The sequence below is a fragment of the Triturus cristatus genome, chromosome 12 (assembly GCF_964204655.1).
Source record: "Triturus cristatus chromosome 12, aTriCri1.1, whole genome shotgun sequence".
Taxonomy (NCBI): Eukaryota; Metazoa; Chordata; class Amphibia; order Caudata; family Salamandridae; genus Triturus; species Triturus cristatus.
In genome coordinates this window covers 214,559,704-214,577,950 of record NC_140595.1, presented here as the reverse complement: position 1 = coordinate 214,577,950, position 18,247 = coordinate 214,559,704, and the positions used below count along the sequence as shown (strand labels likewise).

General features: G+C 44.0%; 1 long non-coding RNA gene across 1 annotated transcript in view; it reads right to left on the bottom strand.

Moving 5' to 3' along the window:
* Window positions 1-18,247, bottom strand: part of LOC146773107 (uncharacterized) — a 73,902-nt gene that overhangs the window by 52,534 nt on the left and 3,121 nt on the right. The window contains exon 2 of the long non-coding RNA XR_014972148.1: window positions 16,980-17,135. This is a non-coding gene — a long non-coding RNA (uncharacterized LOC146773107). The remainder of the gene's footprint in view (window positions 1-16,979; window positions 17,136-18,247) is intronic.

The window sequence follows — 18,247 nt, the reverse complement described above, 5'->3', positions numbered from 1 at the left end:
TTTTTCACTATTGCAAGGCTACCTGTTCTCCATAGGCCAGAATGGGCAGTTTGGTTATTATGTTTTATAATCCTAACTGACTCAGGGAACATGGTAGAAATTCGAATTTAGTATACCTGAACTCAGAATGATGAAATACATCTTTTAGTAAAGTTGGCATTCTGTGTTTGAAAATGCCACTTTTAGAAAGTAGGTATTTTCTTGTCTAACCATGCAAACCTGCCTCTTCTAGGCTGTGTATTCCCTGTCTGGAGTTTGAGTGACAGGGCTGGGGAATTCCAGGAGACAGGGTGAGTCCGCCCAGTGGTGAATAGAGAGATCTGCTTCTAGATGGGAGGGAGGAGTTGCACCTGGGACCTGAATAGGACAGTGCCTGCCCCCCACAGTGCTGGCTCCACCCCCTGTGGTGTGCCTGATGTCTCTGCCCTGCACTGTGAAAGGAGAGAAGAAATCATGTCAACAAAGTACTCCAGGGCTGTGCTTTCCCTCCACAATGCTGGCTCCACCTCCTGTGGGGCGTCTGATGTTTCTGCCCTGCACTGTGAAAGGAAAGGAGTCATGTAAACAGAGTGCTCCAGAACTGGTTTGGACTGGGCAAAGGCCCCTCTGCCCTCCGAAGACAAAGGATTTTGGGGTATAAGTATTGGGACCCTGATCCCAAGAATTTAGATCACTTTGGGAAAACAAGAAGAACCTCTGCTGAGGGAGGAACCAGAAGAAGCTGAGGAGGAAACTATCCCTGAACCTGGGAGATTGGCCTGCAGTGGTTGCCTTACTGCCAAAGAGAGGAAAAAGGAACTTTGTGTGTACTTTTGCTCAACTTGTGAAGGATCTCCAAGGGCTTGAAAAAGAGCTTGCCTCCTGCTGAAGTCTCAGGAACAACAGACTTCACCCCCTAGCTCCCCAGAGTTCTTTGGCAGTGCCTGCTGCTGTTGTTGGGCCTTCTGAGGGACTGCGTGTCGCAAGGAGCTGGAAGCGCGACTCAAGAAGGAGAAGCGTGCCGCCGTCGGAGCTGTTGTCGTCGCATCTCGTAAAGTGTGTCGCCGCTGCAGCATCGCATCGAGCGGACGCATCTCGCATCATCCAGGAAGTGTCTCGCAACGCCGAAGAAGCGTGTCACCATCGCAGCCATCGTAGCTGACGTATGGCACCGCATCAAGAGAAGAGTCTCGCATCGAGGAAGAAGCGTGTCGCCATCGCAGCCATCGTAGTTGTCGCATTTGCACCGCATCAAGAAAAGCGCCTCGCATCCACGGAGAAGCGTGCCGTCGTCGGAGCTGTTGTCGTCGCATCGCGTAAAGGGGTGTCGCCGCTGCAACATCGCATCGAGCGGAAGCATCTCGCAAACGTCAAAGAAGAGTGTCGCTGCCAAGGCCGCTGTCGTCGCATCGCGTAAAGGGTGTCGCCGCTGCAGTTGAAGCATCGAGTCGAGTCTTCTCGCAACATCGGAGAAGCGTACCACATCTGGAAGATCTTCACATCTTTATTTCTTTGCACCAAAAACGTCATCGCATCAACATCGTTGCAATACTTTTGTTGCCCTGCGTGTCGCATCTAAAAGGTACATTGACTTAAAGTGTAGCATCTAAGAACTGTAGAGAACTAAGCAAAATTCTACCATCTAAAGTAACAGTATTGTGTGTTTTTATCGTTTAATGGTCTTGTGGTAAATCTATATAAAGAATACTTATTTTCGATATAAAACCTGTGTGGTGTCCATCTGTAGTGTTGTCACTTGATTCCTGTATATGTTCACAAATGCTTTACACACTGCCTCTGAAATAAGCCTGTCTGCTCGTGCCAAGCTACCAAGGGGGTGAGCAGGGGTTATTTTGGGAGTGTACCCCCTTACCCTGACTAGAGGAGAGGGTTCCTATTTGTCACAAGTGCATACCTGTGCCGACTAGAGACCCCCAAGTCTAACAGAGGTGTTTTGAAATTAATTGACCAAAGTATTAATGAAACCTTGCTTATATATGACATAACAATGGATGTCCATGTAACAACATTTGAGTAACAATATTATGTCCTATAAAAGGATTGTTATCAAAATTTTAAGATTCAAAGCCATGATGTAAAAAAAAAATGTAAACCTATATCAAGCAGAATAATAATTTGTTTTAGAAAATGATGTAAAGATTGAAAACACAAACAGAATGAAATCACTAATTGCAGAAAGATTAAAGACCAAAAGTTTCTTCTATTACATCCTTCAGCAGAATCTATTACTTTATCGAAATCCAAATTATCAGTGACGTGACTTACAGGTTCTTCAATTTATACTTTCCATTCATTGTTAGCTTCCAGCACTATGTTATGCAGAGTAGCACATACTTTATTATTATTATTATTATTACTACTACTACAGGCATTTTCCTCCTAATTGATCCAAGCATTTAGGGACAGATTTTTACCTTCTGAGTCAATCAATCAATCAGGAGTTTCAATCAATAGGAGTTTATATAGCACAGCAACTCACTTGTTAGGGTCTCCAGGCGCAGGGGTGGAGTTCTGATCCATCTGAGCATGGAGGTTCAGTCGAAGAGCTAGGTCTTGAGGTCATTTCTGAATTCGGTCAACATTGGGGATTGTTTGAGGTGGAGGGCAGGGTGCTCCAGGTCTTGGCAGCGAGGTAGGAGAAGGAGCTCCCTCCGGTTCTGGTCTTGTGGATCCGTGGGGCGGAGGCCAGGGCATGTTGAACAGAGCAAAAAAGTCTGGTGGGTATGTGGAATGCAAGGCGGTGGTTCAGATATTCCTGCGTTGTGGAGAGCTTTGTAGGCATATGTGAGGAGCTTGAAGGTGATTCTCTTGTTGATTGGGAGCCAGTGGAATTGTTGGGAGAGGTGTTGTATTATGTAGCTGCAGCTGGGGATGTAGAGGACCAATCTGGTTGAAGCGTTTTGGATGTTCTGCATAGAGTGCTTTGCCGTAGTCAAGTCTGCTGGTGATGAGTGCGTGGGTGATTCTGTGGGGATCCATCTGAATGTCTTTCGAAGCAGGCGGATAGTGTAGAAGCAGGATGAGGATACTGCATTGATTAGCCAGTTCATTGTGAGCGAGGAGTCCAGTATGATGCCATGGTTGCGTGCGTGGGCCATAGTGGTGAGAGGGGTTCCTAGTGCGGCGGACCACCAGGAGTCGTCCCAGGCTGAGGGGGGCTGGTCCCAGGATGAGTGCTTCGGTCTTGTCCAAGTTGAGCTTGAGGCAGCTGTCTTTCATCCAGATAGCAAGGGCTGTCATTCTGCTGTGAAAGTTGATTCTGGTCGCTATGGTTTCGTTGGTGAGTGAGAGGATCAGGTGGGTGTCGTCGGCTTAAGAAACAATGTTGAGTCTGTGGTTTCTGATGATGGCCGCTAGGGGGGCCATGTAGACGTTGAAGAGGGGGGGCTCAGGGAGGAGCTCTGGTACATTCCATAACTGATCTTTGTAGGTTCTGAGAGGAACGGTGGTAGTATGACTTGCTGTGTTCAGCCGGTAAGGAAGGAGTGGATCCAGTCCACTGCCTTGTTGCAGATGCCAGCGTCCTGGAGTCTTGTGATTAGGTGCGGTGGGATACAGTGTCGAAAGGTGGCCGAGAGGTCCAGTAGGATGAGGGCTGCGATTTCTCCCTGGTCCCAGAGGGAGCGGATGTCATCTGTGGCAGCGAGGAATGTGGTCTCAATGCTGTGATTGCTTCGGAAGCCGGATTGGGAGGTATCCAAGACATTGTTCTTTTCAATGAACTCTGAGAGTTAGGCATTGATGGCTTTCTTAATGACCTTGGCTGGGAAGGAGAGGAGGAAGATGGGTCTGAAGTTCTTGAGGTCTGTCAGGTTGGCGGACTACTTCTCTAGCAGGGGGATGATCTCTGCATGTTCCAGTTGTCAGGGAAGGTGGAGATTTCGATGGAGCAGTTGATGGTGCAGCGAAGCTAGGGGGCGATGGAGGCAGTTGCTCCATAGAAGATGTGGTAGGGGCAAGTATCCGATGACGCTCATGAGTGCCTGCTCTTCATGGTCTGGAGTGTCTCGGAGTGAATAGAGTCCAGTTGAGCCTGATCTGTTGGGGTGCAGAATGGGTATGTGCAGTGGTGGCAGGCATTGTGGCAAATCCGCGATGTAAAGAGATATATTCGGGTTTTGGGTGTCAAATCTGTCATTGAAATGCTTCATCTTGTGGTGGAGGAAGGTACTGAGTTTGTTGCAGAGGTCTTGAGAGGGTGGGACGTCTTGTCTCGCTATTTGGCCTAGCAAACTCCTTAACGATGGCGAAGAGTTCTTTGCTGTTGTGTGTGTTTCTGTTTAGTCTGTCTTGGAAGGCCGTTTTCTTTGTGGTTTTGAGGAGAAGGTGGTGTGCTTTACCGGCAGATTTGAAGGTTGCATGGGTTGCCGGGTTTTTTTTGTTCATCTTTTCTCAAGTCATCTGCAGGTGCATCTGGACTCATGGAGCACAGGATTGAACCAGCTGACTTTCTTGGAGTGTTGCTTGCCTGGTGTCCTCTTGAGGGGTACCAGAGTATTGGTGCAGTTGGAGATCCAATGGTGAAGGCTGCATGCTTCAGTGTTGGCGTCTGTTGGTGTTGGCAGAGTGGGTTTGCTGAGGAAGTCAACAAGAAGTTCTTCGGTGGCCTTGTTCCAGCTTAGACGTGAGGAGGTGAGGGCTGTGGTGTACGGTGGAAGTGGCATAGGCAAAATGCATGCAGTGGTGGCCGGTCCAGAGGAGTTTAGTGGTGTAGCTGTACGTGATGTTCCTGCTGGCAGAGAAGACGAGCTCGATTGTGTGTCTGGCTGTGTGGTACGGTGCTTTGACAAGCTGTTTGAGTACGATGTTGGCTAGGTTCTCCAGCATGGAGGAGGTGTTCTGGTCATTGGGGTTGTTCAGGTGGAAGTTGAGGTCTCCGATTAGGATGTAATCCGCGGATGCGAGAGCCTGGGGTGCGATTAGCTCTACGATGGTGTCAGTGATGGGCAGGCAGGGGTTGGGGGCCTGAAGACTAGGGTGCCGTGGAGGGTGGTGTCGGGGTTGGTCTGGATCTGGATATGGAGGTGTTCCATGGTTGTTGTTGGGTTTTTCGAGTGAGAGGTTAGTCGGAGGGTGTTCTTGTGTATGATGGCAATGCCTCCTCCTGGTTGTTTGGTGTGGCCCTTGTGGGTGATTTTGTAGCCGTCGGGGATGGCAATGGCAATGTCCAGTTCAGAACAAGGGTTGGTCCAGGTTTCTGTGAAGAAGGCGATGTCGGGAGAGGCAGCGTCGAGGAGGTCCCAGATTTCTGTGGCGTGTTTGTGGATGGATCGTACGTTGATGAGGAAGCAGTTGAGCTAGGCAGGTGGTCTGTTGGTCAGCTGGGAGAGAAGAGGACCTGTTGTGTAGATGAAGGTGTGGCTGCAGTTCTGGCAGGAAAAGGGTCCTTTGATCTCCTTTCGGTGACGCGAGGTGGCAGGCAGCTTGGCATCCTGAGTTGAGAGCGAGGAGGGTGCAGACGTCTTAGCGGTGGAAGGTCTGAGAACAAGGGTCCCTGGCGCTAGGCGCGGTCTAGGCGCCCTCGCCACTATATTTCTGGTTGCATCAATGCTTGATGGAATTTAGTTTTGCTCATCAGTCTGTGTGGTTGCAAACTGAGTTATTAGCCAAGCCTGAAGCTCATATCTTTAAACACCATAAAATAAAACCTTAATTAATTTTCTCCAGAGTAAATTATACATAGCACATTACAAATTTAGGTTAACACATGCATTTAACATTAATATGATTAAATCTTTAAATATGTTTAAGGTTTGATCTGTCAAATTCAAAATGTAATTGGCCTGTGTCAATGTGGATCTACATCAAACACACACAAGGGCATGGGAGGAATGCGTGCAATAATTCTTACTACTGGCATTTGCTTGGGGTAGCATTCCAACCCATTGTTATTTTTCCCACCCTGCCACCTCAGTTAGGACCCAGCCATATGTAAATCAGTCTTGCCCCTGCTCCAATAGGGACAGTCTGGCTCAAACTGCAAGGCCAGCTACTCTCTAAATAGAACACATGCAACCCAAGTCATTTTTCGCCTTGATTGGGGCTTGTCAATAAGATGCATCTTGGTTCCAGTGGCACAGTGAGCATGGGTCACACGTCTGGGCATAAACTTACCACTTAAGAAGGTACATTAAACACACAAAAGGTGATGAGAGGAATGCATGTAATAAGTCTAATCACTGGCAACCACTGAGGGAGCATTCCATCCCATCAATCTTTTGCCCACCATGCCAATTCATTTGGATCTAACAATATGCAAATCAGTCTTGTCCCTGCTACAATAGGAACTGTCCAGTCTGTACTGCAAGGCCAGGTCCACCCTGAATTGGAACACAAGCATCCCAAGACTGGTTTTGCCCTGATTGGGGTTCGGCAATCGGCTATTGCTTGGTTCCAGTGGCACAGTGAGTATAGAACCCATGGGCATAACCTTGCCACTTATAAAGGTACATTAAACACACAAAAGGTGATGGGAAGAATGCATGCAATAAGCCTAGCCACTGCCAATCGCTTGGGGTAGTATTGCAACCCATCTTCCTTTTGCCCACCATGCTATCTCAGTATGGACCCGGCGATATCCAAATCACTCTAGACTCGTCTCCAATAGGCACAGTCCAGCCCCAACTGAAATGACCGGTCCTCCCTGAACAGGAACACAAACAACCCAAGACCGGTTTCACCTTGATTGGTTCTTGTCAGTACACAGTTTTCTTCTTATATAATCCTGAATTATTATTTAAGGAAGGATTGACTAAGCCAGTAGGTCTGCCCTAGGCAAGTTGGTGTGATGGCTAATTTTTAAACATTATCTTTTTCAAGCATATATGTCACAAAAATAAATTGAATAAAGAACAATCATGCCACCTCTTAAATGTGGCCTCCTCCTATTTGAAATAAAGAAACTTTTTTTTTAAAAAATATTTTTATTGTTCATCATCAGAAAAATTAAGTGTAAACAATTAGTTGCTTTGACATATATATCTAATACACCAGAAATCCTTCAATTAAGGCTTAGTCTCTTAAAATAAACAACATGATACAATACATAATATAATTATAATTCCAGAAAAAAGATAAGTTGAGAGATCTGAAAATGGAGGGAAGACAAAAAATAAATAAATAAATAAGTAAATAAAGAAAAAGTAAAGAAACATAAAAGTAAAAAGTCAAGCAATTTCAACACCGCCAACTTTAAGTTTGACAGAGTGAGCATGTACCTATCCCATTTTATTTTAAATTAACCATCTAATTTAAGTTTCCATTTTTCGACTGGGGCCCATACCCGTTTCCCAAGTTGTCTTGCATTCACTCCCTTTTTTTCATATAAAGATTTCTCTAGGGTGTAGATAGCTAATAATTTTGAGAGCCATTGTTGAAACGAAGGGAGGTTAGAGTCTTTCCATACCGTTGCGATACAAAGCCGGCTCAGCGTCATTGCAATAAACAAAAATTCTTGATGGGGTACCTCCTGTCCCTCCTTTACCACCCAAAGAACCATAATCTCATTAGTTAGCTTAACCGAAATCTCCAATTTATCTTTAAAGAAATTTTCCATTGCTAGTTTAAAGGGGTCTAAATTAGGGCAAGCTGCAAACATATGTATCGTGTCTGCCTCCAAACTCTGACATCTTGGGCAGGAGATCCCAATCGTGCCACCCCAGCGAGCTATTCTATGTGGTGTGTAATATAGTTCATGATAGGTCTTATAGTATTGTGCTTGCAGGTTTGCAACCGTCAAAATAGAATTTCCAAGCCGAAGTGATTTTTCACCCTCATTCCCAACTAGATCTAATTTAGTTCTCCATTTATCAAATACCTTTCCTCTATCATCCTCATTATACTCGCACAGTGCACCATAAAGTTGAGGAATTGAACATCCCTCATCATCTCGAATAAATTCCATCAGATCTACCCTAGTATACTTGCAATTACCTGCCTGTTTCCTCTGCAAAACTGATCTTATCTGTAAGTATTTAAAAAAATCTCTCCGATCCAAATTATATAGCTGTTGCGCCCTTTCAAATGATATTAACCCTGACTGATCCATGATATCTCCAATTGTACCAACCCCGAGATTATCCCACCGCCTCATCACTTGATCATGGAATACTTCTGGGAGGAGTTCATTCATATATAAAGGGGTATAGAAATTCATTCTCCCTAATTTTATTTTCTTCCGGATTCTTGACCAAACTGAGATGGCCGCCCCCAACAGCTTAAACTTTGTTCTTTTGTAGTAGTTTAACTCCTTGAATGTGATGAGTCCCTTATTAGAGTCCAAGACCAGAAGATCATATATATCCGGAATGCCAACGCTACCCCTCCAGATGCCTTTCGTATTCCCGCCGAGGAGTCCTTTACAATACTGAAGGACTGACGCAAAATAATATGCCTTAAAGTCAGGTACTGCAAGGTCCCCCCGGTCTTTAGAAAGTGCCATCATCTTTATGGCTCTGCGAGTTCAGCCCTTAGCCCATATGAAGCGATTACAAATCCCCTCTATTTCCTTAAACCAATTATTAGAAAATGATAAAGGAATTGTACGGAATAAATATAAAATTTTGGGCAAAAACTGCATCTTTATAACATTGCAGCGGCCTATGATTGTTAAGCGTAAATTGTCCATCCTATCCAAGTCTAATTTTGCCTTTTTAATTACTGGGGTCAGATTTTCCTCCACTACCTTAGATAGGTCAGATGTTATAGTAACTCCCAATTAAACCACGGACTCTAGAACTTTCTCATCGTTAATCGCAGTAAATTGATTTACAACTATTTGTGTTTTTCCTTAATTTAATTTATTCCCTGACAGAAATCCGTATTTTTTAGCCTCATTCTCGATTTCCCCTATCGCTAGTTTTGGTATTGATGATGTAATTGCTAAGTCGTCTGCGTATCCCAATATTTTGGTCTCATATCCATTCAGCACTATTGGACAGATGTTTTTATTTTTTTCTATGTGTCTAATAAATGAATCTATATAGCAAGCGAATAGTAGAGGGGAGCAGGGGCATCCTTGCCTAGTCCCACGCTCAATTTTTATTGCCTCGCTCGACTCCCCCCCCACTCTCAGTCTGATGGTCGGATTTCTATAAAGGGCTTTTAATGCTCCTATGCATATTTTCCCAAAATTATATTTATACATTGTTGCCCAAAGAAAAGCCCACGAGACCCTATCGAAAGCTTTTTCAGCGTCCAGCAATGTTAAGGACGTAGGGTCTCGTGAGGCAGTAGTACCATCCAGCAGTGCGAATACCCTTCTGATATGATCGGCGGTGCCCCTCCCTGGTATAAACCCGTGCTGCCAGGGTGAAACTATCTTCCCAATTACCAAGCTCAGTCTGTTTGCCAAGATTTTAGAATAGGCCTTAGTATCGCTATTCATTAAGCTGATTGGTCTATATGACCCAGGATCCGTAGAGCTTTTATTCTTTTTTAGAAACACCACCATTGAAGCTTCTCCCCAAGACTCCGGAGGGGCAGCACCGTTCTGTATTAAACCCATGAGTCGATTAATGTCTGCTTCTAGGGTTAGAAAAAACTTCTTATAAAATTCTAACGGTATTAAATCGGGTCCCACTGCTTTCCCTGATGGGAGATCCTTAAAGGCTTTTTGTACTTCTTCTGGGGTAAAGTTAATCTCAAGGGAGTTCTTATCCTCCTCTGTAAGCTTATCTAGGGGGGCAGAATCTAAATATTCCTCAGTTTCCGCTACATCTGAAACCCCATTATTCTGGCTGTATAATTTCTTATAAAAATTCTGAAATACAGCACAGATTTCCTTTGGTGTTTTTGCTTTTGACCCTGCCTCCGTAGTCATTTCTGTTATCTGCCCCTGAGTAGCCGCCTGCCGGGTTCTAATCGCTAGGATTCGTCCTACCTGTTCGCTATATTCATGCTGCTCTTCCCTCCTAGCCAAGTATTTACCAGCTGCCTTTTCAGCATATACTTCACCCACTGCTGCTTTAGCCAGAGCTAGTTTTTGCGTTACTTTTGTCACATCCTCTTTCTCTCTTATACTTCTTACCAGTTCTTCCTCTAGCTTTACTACTAGACTTATTTTCTTCTCTATAGCTTCTTTTTCCCGCTTACTCCGTCTAAGAGAATAGCTTAAGGTTTCCCCCCTAATACCTGCCTTCATAGCATCCCACACTATTTGCGGTGACGCTGTACCCCTATTGTTTTCCAGAAATTCTTTTAACCAAATTTCCATGTGACTAATATAATTTACATCCTGTAGCAAAGCTCTCTCAAAGGTCCAGCTATTTATACTATTCTGTGAATGTGGTATAGAGATCTCCATGGTGAGCGGGTTGTGATCTGACATCAATCTAGGCATTTTTTTAACTTTCACCATCGGTATCATCGAGGGGGAAATCAAAAAATAATCTAGCCGGGCTAGAGTTTTATGGGGGGCAGAATAGTATGTGCAGCCTCCCCCTCCGTTTATATGTTCCCAAATATCGATCAACCCATTGTCCTGCATCAGCTGTATCAGCGCTCTTTGAGTTTTCTTCTTTTTACCAATAAATCTTGCAGGATTATCTTTCCACAGCCCGTTAAGACCATTTATATTCAAATCGCCACATAGTATTATGGGGAGAGGCCAATTGGGTAATTGAGAATTTATATGGTTAAAAGTTTCCGGGTCATCAACTGTTGGTGCATAAATAGAGCATAAAGTAAAATTAAAATTTTGAATTTGGCACTCCACTAAGACCCACCGACCATGTCTATCTACCTGTTGTTTTTTTAATATAATCTTTTTTCCACGTGCTAATATTGCAACCTCGTGTGTTCTAGTGCCCTGAGTCGTACAAGTCAATACTTTATACCCCAGTTGTTCCAATATATATTTCTGCGAAATCTCCATATGCGTCTCCTGAACACAGATTAAATCAGCTTGCAGTGTTCTGAAATGTTCTTTCAAATCCCTTCTTTTTCTTGCATCATTTAAACCACATATATTAATTGTGACTATGCGCATAATTTTTCTTTTCTCCCCCATTTCTGTTTCCTTTCTTCCTCTGATGATGTTCCCCCCCCCTTTTCTCCCCTGAAGATCCACCCACCCCCCTCCCCCCCTTACCTCCCCTTGAGGCATCCCCCCTTGAGGCATCCTGGGTCCAACCGGATCCAGATGTGGGCGTCGGTTGATCATGGCGCCTCAGTGCACCCCCCCCCAGCCCCGCGTGTATTTTTCTTTCCTTCTTTTTTCTTTTTTTTCCCCCTCTTTTCCCCTTCTTTCTCCTTCCCTTCCTCCTTTTTCCCCCCTCCTCTTCCTCCTCCCTCTCTTTTTTCCCCCTTAAAAGGGAGGATCTTGATCATTTGCCGGTATTATTCTTTACAGTCTCTGAAATTTCTCTGAGATAATGTTCAGCCTGTATTTCGCTCGTAAAACTGCGGGTTGAACCCCTAAAAATTATCTTCAATCTGGCAGGGTTCTGTAGGAATACCTTTGCGCCAATCTGCTCAAAAGGGGAGAATAGCTGCCTCAACCTCCACCTCCTTTCAACCGTCGCATGAGCAAAATCTGGTCGAACAAAGAATATGGTGCCATTGTATTCTCTCTTGCTTGTAGGGCGCGCTAAGTCATAGATAGAATCTCGGAGTAAAAAATTTCCAAAGAACACCAACATTACCCTTGGAAATTTAGGTTGGTCCTGTGTTTTCTTGGATTGAGTTAGGGGGAACCGATGGGCACGTTGGACTTCTCTCTCAAGTTCCCAGTTTTGCATTTCAGGAAGGGCTGATTTAAGCAGTCTGATTACATACCACCTTGGGTCATTGCCTTCAACGCCCTCAGGAAGCCCCAAAAATCGCAGATTATTTCGTCTTGATCTGTTCTCTTGATCCTCCACCTTTATCAATAAATCCTGTATAATATCTTCTTGCTTCTTTTCTGCCTTTGTAGGTAAGCAACATCCTTCTCCAGGTGGTCAGTTCGTGTTTCAACTGACACCATCCTTTCAGATATCTCTAGACATGTGCTGCCCACCTTACTTACAGCACCTTGCAGCTTTTGGATGGCTAGATGATTTCTTTGAGTGTCCGTTTTAACATCTTTATGAAGTTTCCTGATTGAGCTTAATATATCCCTCAAAGACGGCTCATCTGATTCTCCTGCTTCATCATGTTGAGTGATGTCAACATGATGAAGCAGGAGAATCAGATGAGCCGTCTTTGAGGGATTTTTTTTTGACTCTCTTTTCATTCAGGTCATTTTCAAATTGCTTTTGTTAGTGTACAAAGATCTTGGTTCATTGTATCTGAGATGTTTTGGTTTTTGTAATGCGATACTTTCTGTATTAACTTGAATGTTGTATGACACCTTCAGTTTCAACAATAAAAAAAAAATGTAAAAAAAAAAAAAAATGTTGAGTGATGTCCTCAGTTGAGTCCACCCCAATATCTTTAAGTTTAAAAGATCTTTATTAGAGAAATAAAGGTGTCATTACATAAGAAAAAGCCAAAACATAACACCAATATAGCGGGGCAAGTAAACATTTCTATGGAGATAAACATGAAATTGAAAGATAACAAATAATTGAGGCTATAGAACAAAAAGCAGTACTGGAAATAATAAACAATAAACCTGATTTTAGAGAATGCAAAGGAACAAAAAAAGGTCAATCAGGGAGGCTTGGAAACCTCCTGCTGAGAGGGAGGCAAATGAGATGGGCGTTTAGCACAAGCGTCAAGGTACAAAGTCGCAGGTTGCCAAAGATCATGCCGCTTTATAGCCAAACTGAGAGGATGGATAAAAACGGTATCTAACCTGTGATTGTGGCATACATTATACCACCATGCTTTAAAAGAGATATTAGCAAAGTTTTTCCAATTTACAGTGATTTGCTGGAATGCAACAGCAAGCAACAAGTCAACAATCTGTACTTTAAAATCAACATCTGCCCAGCAAGAAGAGAGGCTCCCTAAAAAAACATTAACAAAGCAAAAGGGAAATGTAGTGTGGAAGATGGCATTGATCTGAGCCCATACTTGTTTCCAAAAATTGTTCACCGCAGTACATAAAAAAAGCATGTGAAAAAGAGTGGCCTTAGGTGTCGAGCAGGACCAACAATGATCAGGGGTTAAAGGAAATCTCTTATTCAACATATGGGGTGAAAAAAGAAGTCTATTATAGATAAAAAAGAGGGTTTGCGTAAGGGATGCAGCCCTGGAAGATTTGTGAAGTTTGGTCCACACCCTATCCCAAAGAGAGGTGGGCCAAGAGACAGCAAGATCAGACTCCCATTGCTCCTCGACCATGGATTTTGGCCTGGGAGTGAGAGTCTTGTGAAGTGAGTGGTAAATGAAGGAAGCAGTATTATGAGTGTGAAGTAAGGAGTGAAGGCGCAGAGTAGGGTTGGGAGGATCGGGTTGGATAGGGGAATTGGAAAGTTTGGTATAGGTAGACATTACTGCACTCTTAAGCGCGAGGTACTTACGGGCAAAGGAGGGGGGGAGATTGAAAGTATGGCAAAGAACGGAGAAAGATAAGAAGTCGGATCCAGAGAAGAGGTGTGATACCCAGATCAATCCTTTTTGTCTCCAGGATTTCCAATAGAAAGGCTTGTGATTAATGAGGATGCTATTGTTATACCAAATAGTGGTGTTGAGAAAATCGGCTACAGAGGAAGGAGGGCTCGGGGAAGTAGAAAGAAGAAGCTTGGTGGTAAATTTGTGGATGGGAGTGGAAGTGAGCTGGGGTTTACGGGAAAATAAAAGATACTCCGCGAAAGTAAAGGGGGACAGAGAAAGGCGCTCAACAACAAGCCATAAAGGGGAGGATTCAGCAGGGTCTCGCAGCCAAAGGGAAGCTTGTCGTAGAAGGAAAGCTTTGTGATAGATGGGAAAGTCTGGAAAATTGACCCCACCCTCTGATTTGGAGAGTCGCAATCTATACAGGGACATACGTGCTTTTTTGCCAGACCAGAGGAAGGAAGAAAGAATAGTGTTGATTTTCCTAAAAAATTTGGCTGGAATAGGGACTGGGATATTGGAAATAGTGTATAGAACTATCGGGGAAAGCATCATTTTAATCGTGTCAAGGCGACCTCACCAAGAAAGATAAAGCGGGTGCCACCGGGAAGTAAGGTCAGACAATCTCTGGATGCATTTGCTAAGGCATAACGAGACAGTGTCGGGAAGGGAGGGGGTAATGTGCAAACCAAGATATTTGATGTGTGAGGTACTCCAAGTGAAGTTGGACACAGCAAAATCGGGTTTGAAAGTCAATTTTGTAAGAGGTAAAATTTCGCATTTGTCGTTATTCAACTTATAACCAGAAATTTGGGAGTATTCATGGACTTCAACTAGAAATGCAGGAATGGAGGTGGCAGGGTTAGAGACAAAGAGGAGGATGTCATCGGCATAGGCAGCAAGTTTAATATTCGTTTGAGAAAATTGGAAACCGTGCAAATCAGGATTTTGACGGAGTTTTGAGAGGAAGGGTTCTAAGGCCAGATTGAATAGGAAAGGGGAAAGGGGACAGCCCTGGCGAACTCCTCTACCTAGGGTGAAGAAAGAAGAAACCAGGCCATTAGCACAGATCGCCGCTCTGGGATTGGAATAAAGGAAAGAAACCAAGGAAATAAAGTTGGGACCAAACCCAAACCATCTGAGGGTGGAAAAAAGAAAAGTCCACTCTACCCTGTCAAACGCTTTTTCTGCGTCCAGAGCAATTGCTGCTAACGAATCCTGAAAACGTGAGGACTTGGACAGGACATTGAACAAAAGTCTAGTATCGTCTGTGATGAAACGGCCCTTAACAAATCCGGATTGTTCCGGGCCCAATAATTCGGGAAGAAAGGGGTCTAGTCTTATAGCAAGGGACTTAGCGTATATCTTATAATCAATGTTAACTAGAGAAATTGGTCTGTAATTTTTGCAATATTGGGTGTCTTTTCCCTCTTTGGGTATTATGCATATGTGGGCGTCTGAAAAAGTACCAGAGGAAGTGCCGCTAAGGACAAAAGAATCAATAAGGGAATGTAATCTGGGAAGTAATACTTTAGAAAATTGCAAATAAAATTCAACTGTAAATCCGTCCGGACCCGGGGCTTTATCCTTCTTAAGTGACTGAAGTGCAATGTGTAGTTCAGAACTTGAAATGGGCATTTCAAGAGTGGATAGGTCCACAGGAAAATTGGGGGGAGTCTGAATGCTGGAGAAGAAGGTAGCGAGGGATTGGGGATTGGGGTGAGTTTCAGATGAATAAAGCTTGGCATAAAAGCGGGAAAATTCTTCTAAAATATCAATATCCGTGTGCCTTAGAACAGAATTATCATCAAAAACAGATTCAATATTCAATTTATGTTGCTTAACCTTTAAATAATTGGCTAAAACCTTCCCCGCTCTGTTCTTACCCCCATAAAATTTTGAGCTAGATTTCAACAGGAATAACAAAGCATCTTCAGTGGATTGTTTGTTAAATTGCACCTTAGCTTCAACAAGGTTAGTCAAACTTTCCTGCGAGTGGGAGGTATAAAAAGCGTGCTCCAATTTTTTGATTGTAAGGAGGAGATCGCATGTACGCTTGCGAGCGATTTTACGCTTTTTAGCCACAAAATCAATGATGAAACCTCTAGCTGCAGCTTTATAAGCGTCCCAAATAACATGCTTGGGCAAATTGGGAGTATCATTGATGGCAAAAAATTCTGTGGTAAATTCAACAAAGGAGGATGTGAAAATGGGATCAAGAAGGAGAGTGTTGTTAAAGCGCCATCGCTTTGGCCCAGTGGACTTGGGTAGGACATCAATGTTGGCTAAAACAGGGGCATGATCAGAAAATAGAATGGGGCCAATATCAGCGTGAGTGAGGGACTGAGATATATGATGGGAAAGAAAAATGTAATCAATACGGGATTGTGAATGGTGAGAAGGGGAGTAAAAGGTGAATTCTTTAGCAGTAGGATTGCACAGACGCCAAGCATCAACAAGTTTGTGCTGGGATACTGCCTGAACAAACAATTTGTGAGACTTATTAGGGACATAGGAGGCTTTGGAATGCCGATCTAAAAAGGGGTCATGAGGTAAGTTGCAATCTCCCGCCATAATGAAATTGTCATCAACGTACTCGGAAATACGAGAAGCCATTGTGCGCCAAAAAGCGGGGTCACCACCAGTAGGTGCATAAATGTTGAAAAGGGAAATGGGAATACCCTTCGAGGAAAGTTTAACATACACCCATCTACCTTCGGGATCTGACTCGGAAGACAGGAGAGAATGTGGGAGAGATTTACGAACTAGCACAGCCACACCATTCCTTTTAACATCCCCAGGAGCAGAGAAAACATCACCAACCCAACCTCTCTTAAGCTTAGCAGCTTCCACATCAGATAAATGCGTTTCTTGCAGAAAGGCAATGTCTACAGTCAACTTGGCTAAATGAGAAAGAATTTTTTGCCTCTTGATGGGAGAGTGAAGACCTTTAACGCTCCAGGATAAAATGCGTACTGACAATAAAGATTATTAAAAGAATAGTGCAGAGAAGGAATAGAACACTGAGAGAAAGCCTCGTGAAAGACAAAAAACGTAGAAGAAAGAAAGAGAGAAAAAGAGTAAAGAAAAAATAGGGTGGACGGGAACAAGAAAAGTAAGAGAAGACTGAGAGATACCATAAAGATGAAGGAAAACCAAGGTGTTACGAAGATCAATGAGATGATAAGATGAAGTCCGGAGATAATAGTAAAGGTCCAGTGAAAGAGAGAAAAGAGCCTGCACAAAAAGACCAATAAAGAAACAGGATAAGAGAGGGAACGGTCAAAGGGAGAAAAAAGTAAATATAAGTCAGAGAGGAAGTGAGATGACAAGGGAGCAGAGTGTATGATGAGAAGAAAGCATGACCGAGGGAGCCAATAGAAGATGAGGAGAAAAAAGTAAAGTAAGAGAGAAGAGAAAAGAGGTCGTAAAAAAGGTATTGACACCAATAAACCTACAAAAACAAACATTCCCAAAAAGGTAAAAGGAATACTTACAAAGGATAGATCAGGGGGGATACAGTCAGGAACAGGAACAAAACAAGACGGACGTGAAGATGAGGGAAGGGAGGTAGAGCCAACTGGAGAAGGCAAGGCACTCGGGGTCGATGGGACGTCCGAGCGGAGGAACAAGGCGGAACGCAGGACAATAAGCTATGGGGAAGGAAAGATAGCAAAGTTAGGCGAGAACAGACTACAGAAACACAAAATAATCAATGGATAGAATGGAACAAGAAACAGTAACGCGAACAACAAATAATTCAATAAACAGCAACAAGTCATCAGGAGAATACATGCGCCTGAGAACATTTGAGTTTAGAAAAAATCAACAAGCAAGCACATCTGTGATGTGATACAACTTCAGAGAAAGTCACGGTGGGTGAGAAGAGGGAAGTTCAGAGAGCTCCATATTGGTCTGGCCGCAAGAATTCAGGAAACTCCGGAGTCGTGTAGGTTCTTCATACGTCGTAGTTTTATTATTATAGGTGACTTTGAATAAGCAGGGATGGAAGAGACCATACCTGGCACCAATGGAACGAAGCTCAGGTCTCATGTCCACGAAGGCCTTACGGCGAGTTGCAGTGGCTCTGGCATAATCTTGCGCAAAAAATAAGGTGGAGCCCGACCATGTGAGACGAGGAAAGGCTCTAGCTGCGGAGAGAACTTTCAATAGATCTATGTATTCCAGGAAATACATTATTACGCCTCTGGGCTTTGCTTGTGCAGAAGGAGAAGAAGGAACTCGGCCAAGCCTGTGGGCACGCTGAATATTTAGTGTGGTGTCCTCTGGCAAGTGCAAAAGCTTGGGGAGAAAGGACTTGAAAAAATTGATAGAGTCATTCCCTTCGCAACCTTCCACCAGGCCATAAAGGCGAAGATTGTTGCGTCTGTTTCGGTTTTCCAAGTCCTCCACCTGTTTCTGGAGAGAGGAGACTTGCGCATGTAGATGGGTAACCTTGGCAGCAGAGTCTCGAAGGGAGGACACATCACGCTCCACTGACGACACCCTTTCATCCATCATAGTCCAACTGTCAGTAAGAACCTGCAGTTTGGCGTTGGTTTCCTCCATGAAAGGACGCAGGGCCCGTATCTCATCAAGGAGTAACTCCATCGAGATAGTAGAGGAAGACTTGGGAGGCGAAGGTGGGTCTTTTTTCAGCCTCTTAGGCATGAGTTTTGCGGAAGGCTGTGAGGAGGAATCCATATGCGTCTTCATCTCAGTGGCGGAAAGGGACTGAGAAGCCTCCAGATGGGCCAGTTCTGTA